The sequence below is a fragment of the Arachis hypogaea genome, chromosome 1, assembly GCF_003086295.3.
Source record: "Arachis hypogaea cultivar Tifrunner chromosome 1, arahy.Tifrunner.gnm2.J5K5, whole genome shotgun sequence".
NCBI classification, from domain to species: domain Eukaryota; kingdom Viridiplantae; phylum Streptophyta; class Magnoliopsida; order Fabales; family Fabaceae; genus Arachis; species Arachis hypogaea.
Window position 1 is genome coordinate 38,238,502 of NC_092036.1, and position 9,360 is coordinate 38,247,861.

Genomic DNA, 9,360 nt, shown 5'->3' on the forward strand with positions numbered 1-9,360 from the left:
AGGCTTTGTGGTTCGGCCATAATGGGTGGGTTTGGGAGGGAAAGTGGTTTGAATTTGAATGGTGAGGTAGGTGGGGTTTATGAAGGATGGATGTGAGTAGTGAAGAGAAGAGTGGGATTTGATAGGTGAGGGGTTTTTGGGGAAGAGGTATTGAGGTGATTGGTGAATGGGTGAAGAAGAGAGAGAGTGCTGGGGTAGGTGGGGATCCTGTGGGGTCCACAGATCCTGAGGTGTCAAAGAAAAGTCATCCCTGCACCAAGTGGCGAGCAAAAATGCTCTTTATGCCAATTCTGGCATTAAATGCTGGGCTGGTGCCCATTTCTGGCGTTTAACGCCAGCTTCTTGCCCTTTCTTGGCGTTTAACGCCAGTCTGGTGCCCCTTTCTGGCGTTAAACGCCCAGAATGATGTCAGACTGGGCGTTAAATGCCCATTTGCTGCCCTTACTGGCGTTTAAACGCCAGCAGGTTTTCCTCCAGGGTGTGCTATTTTTCTTTCTGTTTTTCATTCTGTTTTTGCTTTTTCAATTGATTTTGTGACTTCCCATGATCATCAACCTATAGAAAACATAAAATAACAAAAGGAAAATAGATAAATATAACATTGGGTTGCTTCCCAACAAGCGCTTCTTTAATGTCAGTAGCTTGACAGTGGGCTCTCATGGAGCCTCACAGATACTCAGAGCAATGTTGGAACCTCCCAACACCAAACTTAGAGTTTGAATGTGGGGGTTCAACACCAAACTTAGAGTTTGACTGTGGGGGCTCTGTTTGACTCTGTTTTGAGAGAAGCTCTTCATGCTTCCTCTCCATGGTTACAGATGGATATCCTTGAGCCTTAAACACAAGGGATTCTTCATTCACTTGAATGATCAATTCTCCTCTGTCAACATCAATCACAGCCTTTGCTGTGGCTAGGAAAGGTCTGCCAAGGATGATGGATTCATCCATGCACTTCCCAGTCTCTAGGACTATGAAATCAGCAGGGATGTAATGGTCTTCAACTTTTACCAGAACATCCTCTACAAGCCCATAAGCTTGTTTTCTTGAATTGTCTGCCATCTCTAATGAGATTCTTGCAGCTTGTACCTCAAAGATCCCTAGCTTCTCCATTACAAAGAGAGGCATGAGGTTTATGCTTGATCCTAGGTCACATAGAGCCTTCTTGCAGGTCATGGTGCCTATTGTACAAGGTATTGAGAACTTTCCAGGGTCTTGTCTCTTTTGAGGTAATTTCTGCCTAGACAAGTCATCCAGTTCTTTGGTGAGTAAAGGGGGTTCATCCTCCCAAGTCTCATTACCAAATAACTTGTCATTTAACTTCATGATTGCTCCAAGGTATTTAGCAACTTGCTCTTCAGTGACATCTTCATCCTCTTCAGAGGAAGAATACTCATCAGAGCTCATGAATGGCAGAAGTAAATCCAATGGAATCTTTATGGTCTCAGTGTGAGCCTTAGATTCCCATGGTTCTTTATTAGGGAACTCATTGGTGGCCAGTGGACGTCCATTGAGGTCTTCCTCAGTGGCGATCACTGCCTCTTCCTCCTCTCCAAATTCGGCCATGTTGATGGCCTTACACTCTCCTTTTGGATTTTCTTCTGTATTGTTTGGAAGAGTACTAGGAGGGAGTTCAGTAACTTTCTTACTCAGCTGACCCACTTGTGCCTCCAAGTTTCTAATGGAGGACCTTGTTTCAGTCATGAAACTTTGAGTGGTTTTGATTAGATCAGAGACCATGGTTGCTAAGTCAGAATGGCTCTGCTTAGAATTCTCTGTCTGTTGCTGAGAAGATGATGGAAAAGGCTTGCCATTGCTAAACCTGTTTCTTCCACCATTATTGTTGTTGAAACCTTGTTGAGGTCTCTATTGATCCTTCCATGAGAGATTTGGATGATTTCTCTATGAAGGATTATAGGTGTTTCCATAGGGTTCTCCCATGTACTTCACCTCTTCCATTGAAGGGTTCTCAGGATCATAAGCTTCTTCTTCAGATGAAGCATCCTTAGTACTACCTGGTGCAGCTTGCATTCCAGACAAACTTTGAGAAATCATATTGACTTACTGAGTCAATATTTTGTTCTGAGCCAATATGGCATTCAGAGTATCAATCTCAAGAACTCCTTTCTTCTGATTCGTCCCATTGTTCACAGGATTCCTTTCAGAAGTGTACATGAATTGGTTATTTACAACCATTTCAATGAGTTATTGAGCTTCTGCAGGCGTCTTCTTCAGATGAAGAGATCCTCCAGCAGAGCTATCCAATGACATCTTGGACAGTTCAGACAGACCATCATAGAAGATACCTATGATGCTCCACTCAGAAAGCATGTCAGAAGGACACTTTCTGATCAATTGTTTGTATCTTTCCCAAGCTTCATAGAGGGATTCACCTTCCTTCTGTCTGAAGGTTTGGACTTCCACTCTAAGCTTACTCAATTTTTGAGGTAGAAAGAACTTTGCCAAGAAGGCATTGACTAGCTTTTCCCAAGAGTTAAGGCTTTCTTTAGGTTGTGAGTCCAACCATATCCTAGCTCTGTCTCTTACAGCAAAAGGGAATAGCATAAGTCTGTAGACCTCAGGGTCAACCCCATTGGTCTTGACAGTGTCACAGATTTGCAAGAATTCAGCTAAAAACTGATGAGGATCTTCCAATGGAAGTCCATGAAACTTGCAATTCTGTTGCATTAGAGAAACTAATTGAGGCTTAAGCTCAAAGTTGTTTGCTCTAATGACAGGGATAGAGATGCTTCTCCCATAGAAGTCGGGAGTAAGTGCAGTAAAGTCACCCAGAACCTTCCTTGCATTGTTGGCATTGTTGTTGTTTTCGGCTGCCATGTCTTCTTCTTTGAAGAATTCTGCTAGGTCCTCTACAGAGAGTTGTGCCTTAGCTTCTCTTAGCTTTCGCTTCAAGGTCCTTTCAGGTTCAGGGTCAGCCTCAACAAGAATGCTTTTGTCTTTGCTCCTACTCATATGAAAGAGAAGAGAACAAGAAAATATGGAATCCTCTATGTCATAGTATAGAGATTCCTTAAGGTGTCAGAGGAATAGAAGGAGGAGGTAGAAGAAGTAGGATGTGAGAAGAAGGGAAGAATTTTCGAAAATAAGTTAAAAGATTTTGAAAAAGAATTTTGAAAATTGATTGATGATTTTTGAAAACTAAGAGTGGGAAAGAAATTAAGTGATTTTTGAAAAAGATTTTGAAATGGAAGTCAAAGAGATATGATTTAAAAACTATTTTGAAAAAGATTTGATTAAAAAGATATGATTGAAAAGATATAGTTTTTTTTTAAAAGATATTATTGAAAAACAATTTAAAAAGATTTGATTTTTAAAATCAATGACTTGGCTAACAAGAAAAGATATGATTCAAACACTAAACCTTTCTCAACAGAAAAGGCAACATACTTGAAATGTTGAATCAAATCATTAATTATTAGCAAGTATTTTTGAAAAAGGAAAGAAATTGATTTTGAAAAGATATGATTGAAAAGATATGATTTTGAAAAATTATGAAAACTTGAAAAAATTTGAATTGAAAACAAAATCTTCCCTCTTGTGCCATCCTGGCGTTAAACGCCCATAATGGTATACATTCTGGCGTTTAACGCCCAAAATGCTACCCTTTTGGGCGTTAAACGCCCAGCCAGGTACCCTGGCTGGCGTTTAAATGCCAGTTTTCCTTCTTCACTGGGCGTTTTGAACGCCCAGCTTTTCCTGTGTAATTCCTCTGCTGAATGTTCTGAATCTTCAATTCTCTGTATTATTGACTTGAAAAGACACAAATTAATTTTTTTTTGGATTTTTAATGATGAGGAAAAATCAAAATGCAACTAAAATCAAATAAACAATGCATGCAAGATACCAAACTTAGAAGTTTGTATACTACTGACACTAACAAATTGAGAATGCATATGAGAAATAACAAAACACACAAAACAAGAGAATTTAAAGATCAGAGCAAGTAAATCATCAAGAACAACTTGAAGATCAATGAAGACACATGATAAATGCAAGAAGAAGAATAGAAACATGCAATTGACACCAAACTTAAAATGAGACACTAGACTCAAACAAGAAATATTTTTGGTTTTTATGATTTTGTAATTTTTTTGGTTTTTTTCCAAAATTATGTGGAAAAAGAAGATAAAGAGGATCAAAACTTTTAATAAGAATTCCAGGAATCATGCAATGTTAGTCTAAAGCTTTAGTCTAAAGGAATTAGACATGGCTAGCCAAGCTTCAGCAGGACATTGCATTCAAGAGCTAAATTGATGAAAATCAATCAGCTTTGGTGATGATAAGACCATCACCTTGAAACACTAGAATTCATTCTTAAAAATTCTGAAAAATACCTAATCTAAGCAACAAGATGAACCGTCAGTTGTCCAAACTCAAACAATCCCCGGCAACGGCGCCAAAAACTTGGTGCACGAAATTGTGATCATCAATGGCGCCATCAACATGGTACGCACAATTGTAATCTCAACTCTTTATCACAACTTCACACAACTAACCAGCAAGTGTACTGGGTCGTCCAAGTAATAAACCTTACGCAAGTAAGGGTCGATCCCACGGAGATTGTTGGTATGAAGCAAGCTATGGTCATCTTGTAAATCTCAATCAGGCAGACTCAAATGGTTATGAATGATTTATGAATAAAGCATAAAATAAAGATAGCGATACTTATGTAATTCATTGGTGAGAATTTCAGATAAGCGTATGGAAATGCTTTGTCCCTTCCGTCTCTCTGCTTTCCCACTGTCTTCATCCAATCCTTCTTACTCCTTTCCATGGCAAGCTGTATGTAGGGTTTCACCGTTGTCAGTGGCTACCTCCCATCCTCTCAGTGAAAATGTTCAACGCGCTCTGTCACAGCATGGCTATTCAGCTGTCGGTTCTCGATCATGTCGGAATAGAATCCAGTGATTCTTTTGCGTCTGTCACTAACGCCCCACAATCGCGAGTTTGAAGCTCGTCACAGTCATTCAATCCTTGAATCCTACTCAGAATACCACAGACAAGGTTTAGACCTTCCGGATTCTCTTGAATGCCGCCATCAATTCTAGCTTATACCACGAAGATTCTGATTAAGGGATCCAAGAGATATCCACTCAATCTAAGGTAGAACGGAGGTGGTTGTCAGGCACACGTTCATAAGTGAGAATGATGATGAGTGTCACGGATCATCACATTCATCAAGTTGAGAAACAAGTGATATCTTAGAACAAGAATAAGCCGAATTGAATAGAAGAACAATAGTTATTGCATTAATACTCGAGGTACAGCAGAGCTCCACACCTTAATCTATGGTGTGTAGAAACTCCACCGTTGAAAATACATAAGAACAAGGTCTAGGCATGGCCGAGAGGCCAGCCCCCAAAAAGTGATCAAAAGATTCAAAGATCTCCAGATGAAAATACAATAGCAAAAGGTCCTACTTATAGAGAACTAGTAGCCTAGGGTTTACAAATATGAGTAAATCACAGAAAAATCCACTTTCGGGCCCACTTGGTGTTTGCTTGGGCTGAGCATTGAAGCATTTTCATGTAGAGACTCTTCTTGGAGTTAAACGCCAGCTTTTGTGCCAGTTTGGGCGTTTAACTCCCATTCTTGTGCCAGTTCCGGCGTTTAACGCCGGGCAGTTTTGAGCTGATTTAGAATGCCGGTTTGGGCCATCAAATATCGGGCAAAGTATGGACTATTATACATTTCTGGAAAGCCCAGGATGTCTACTTTCCAACGCTGTTAATAGCGTGCCAATTGGGCTTCTGTAGCTCCAGAAAATCCACTTCGAGTGCAGGGAGGTCAGAATCCAACAGCATCTGCAGTCCTTTTCAGCCTCTGAATCAGATTTTTGCTCAGGTCCCTCAATTTCAGCCAGAAAATACCTGAAATCACAGAAAAACACAAAAACTCATAGTAAAGTCCAGAAAAGTGAATTTTAACTAAAAACTAATAGAAATATAATAAAAACTAACTAAAATATACTAAAAACATACTAAAAACAATGCCAAAAAGCATACAAATTATCCACTCATCACTTGCCATAGAAGGGAGTGATAAAATTGGATAAAAGTAGTAGGAAAGCAGAGATTCAGGAGGAGCACAGCATCTCCATTCACCTATCTGAAATTCCCATCATGGAAATACATGAGTAATTTTATCTTTATTTTATGTTTATTTACTATTATTTGATTTTCCAAATTCCATAATTTATTTAAATTCGCCTGACTGAGATTTACAAGATGACCATATCTTGCTTCATACCAACAATCTCTGTGGAATCGATCCTTACTCACGTAAGGTTTATTACTTGGACGACCCAGTACACTTGCTGGTTAGTTGAACGGAGTTGTGACCACACATAGTAAAGAGCTATTATCTCGAATTAAATTTCATACAAGTACAAAGAGTACGAATCACAATTTCGTCCACCAGTGTGCAAGGAGCAGATTGGGACAGAGACCCCATAGGAAACCCAGATTTATAAAAAGAGGAGACCTCCTCCCTGAGGCTAAAGGGTGGTTTAAAATCGTAAGAAGATCCATCCTCCGAGCTGGAAATAACTTAGAGGTAAACCTTAAGAGAGCAACAATGGTGCAATGCCTAATGAAGGAAGGAAAAATCAAGGTTCATGAACTCATAGCCCAAGGCATTCGGAAGCTTGCTGAGAAGAGCGAGTCTGGAGGAAAGTTGGGTTATCCCAGCACTATTCTCCGTCTTTGCAACCATGCTATGGTGATATTCGAGGATGAAACCCCGAGTGGATAAAGGTTTGCCTTCCAATCACTTATCGTCGGATGCATGCTGCTGCAACTCCACTACCTCAACGAAGGGTAAGAAAGAGGTCAGCCCATCAAGCTGAAGAAGGACAACATCCACAGGAGCAAGCCCCAGCCACCTTAAGCATGCACCAATTACAAGAGGCTATTGATACCTTATCTAGGCAATGCATGAAAAATCAGGGGGCACAAAAGGAGTTTCAAATGCAATTAATGGACCGCCAAGAAGAATCACTCTCTAGATGGATGAATCAACAAGGGGAATGGCAAAAACAATTGATGGGCCAGCAATTGGAACAAGTGAGACAATGGAGTGAATCCTTCCATAACTTGAACCAGAAGCAAGATCAATAACAAGAAGCCATCCAAAGGCTAATCAACATCCAAGCACATCAAGGTGCACACATTCATGAGATGCATAGGAAACAAAGAGAACAAGCAGATCTTTTCGATGAATACAAAGCATTCTCGGAAGGAGTCTACATGAGTGAGACTGGATATCATGTAAATACCCAAGCCAGGCTTGGGTACCTAGTCAGACAACTACCTGTATTGCATCATGGGATAACAAAATATGAGGATGTAAAGGATGAATTAGCACGAGTGGAGCGTGAAAGGGCCGAAAAGAGTCATGAGTCCGTAAGGAAGGCATTGGAAGATTGGAAAATAGCTAGAATAAATCGGATGAGAGGAAGCACAAGCGGACAAAGTGAACATAAAGAGGACAAGGAAGTAGAAGAACATGAGCATTCCAATAAGTGAAAGGTGGTGAAGTTCCTTCTTAGTTCTATCTAATTCAAAGCTTTAAATAAGAAAAATCATGTATGAAATAGAACATGCTTCCATGGCAGCTTAGAATTTTCAATTCTGCATTTAAGTTTTTCATTGCTTAGGTCTATGCTTATTGAGCTTAATGTCCCTAGTGTTCGCTTACATCTTACTTACTTGTATGCTTGTCCTTTAAGTTAATCAAAAAGAAAATGTTATGAAAAGAACAAGAGTGGAGTTATTTTGTGAAGTAAGTTCTGAATGTTTGTGGTAGGATGATTAGTAAGCTAAGTTGGTTCACCAAACAAGGAAAGAAGGCAACTATCTATCCTGAATCCTATGCTTGAAACACATCCTATGAGACTAACTAAATAATAAGATCCTAATAAGAAAGGAGAGAGGGCAATAAAGGTGAAAAGGAAAGAAACACAATAAGAAACAATGCTAGGCACCAAGGGTTTTAAAATTGAGGCATGTGTCTGTGGTGCTCATGTGCAAGGGATATGCTTGGATGAATAAGCTCTTAGGGGTGCCTCATCACTTGGTAACTTGGATTAACTAATTCGGGATTATCAGCTGAAAATCCACTATCAAGAGTGACCTTTGCTACAGAACACTTAGTAACCCAAAGAGGTGCTGGACACCAAGGCCTCAAGAAAGAAAAATAACAAACCATGTGCCTGTGGTATGTATGTATGAGGGAAAGAGACTTGAGGGAGTAAGTCCTTAGGGGTGTCTTAACACCTAGCACCTTGAGCCAACTGGTTCGAGAGTGTTGACTGAAAGCTTATCATAAAGAGTCGCCCTCTTACAGAGCACTTAGCCAAAAGAAGAATGTAATAAACCTTGGAAAAGAAGGAAGGATCAACAATTAAGAAGTCTCAAAGGATGCAATCAAGAGAGTGGCCAAGGACTTGATAAAGGCTTGAAACCTAAAAGGAAAGAACCTAAGTTGCTATGCATGAAACCCCATAAACCAGGAATTCTATTTCTATATTATCTTCTTGTTCTGTCATTCATTCTTCCTATATTTCAGTACTTGCTTAAGGACAAGCAAGCTTTAAGTTTGGTGTTGTGATGCCAGGGTATCTAGGCCAGTTTCACTGACCTTTTCTTTACTGTTTTAGGTTAGTTTCATGCATTTTCTTAGTGAATAAGGCAAGTTTTGGATGAAAATACACTTACACCTTGATTCAAGCAACTATTGTGAATTTCACATGATTTCATGAGGATTTTTGCTAGAATTGAATGATAAATTGATGATGCATAATCTCATGACTTTGGCTAGAGCTTTGATGCACTTTATTTACTTGATTTCAGGACAAAGGAAGCAAGGAAGAACCACGTTAGTACTCACGTTAATCTAGTTAACGTGACCACTAACATGGAATGGTAAATAGCTTGCAACGTTAATGAGAAAAGTGATCACTAATAACGCCTGCGAAGCCATCATAAGCCCACCTTAATTGCCACGTTAACCAGGTTAACGTGGTAGTTAACATGGAGACAAAAGAAAGCTCCAACGTTAGTGGTAAACGTGAACACCACTAACGTTTCAAGATTTGGCAATAAGCCACGTTAAGAGTCACGTTAACTTAGTTAACGTGAACTCTAACGTGGAAGAGAGGAACAATGCTAACGTTAGTGACACTCACCTTTGTCACTAACGTTGGATCAAACTAGCATTGCCCACGTAAGTGGTCACGTTAAGACCACTAATGTGAAAGTTAACGTGGAGCTAAGATTGATGAGCCAACGTTAGTGACACTCACCTTTGTCACTAATGTTGGAGATGGCATTCACTACCACG

General features: G+C 39.8%; 1 non-coding gene across 1 annotated transcript; it reads left to right on the forward strand.

Annotated features, from left to right (window-relative positions):
- The first annotated feature begins 2,322 nt into the window (after positions 1–2,322).
- On the forward strand, positions 2,323–2,430 carry LOC112711606 (small nucleolar RNA R71). The gene has a single exon (XR_003157551.1). It is a non-coding gene; the product is annotated as a small nucleolar RNA R71 (small nucleolar RNA).
- The last annotated feature ends 6,930 nt before the right edge of the window (positions 2,431–9,360 follow it).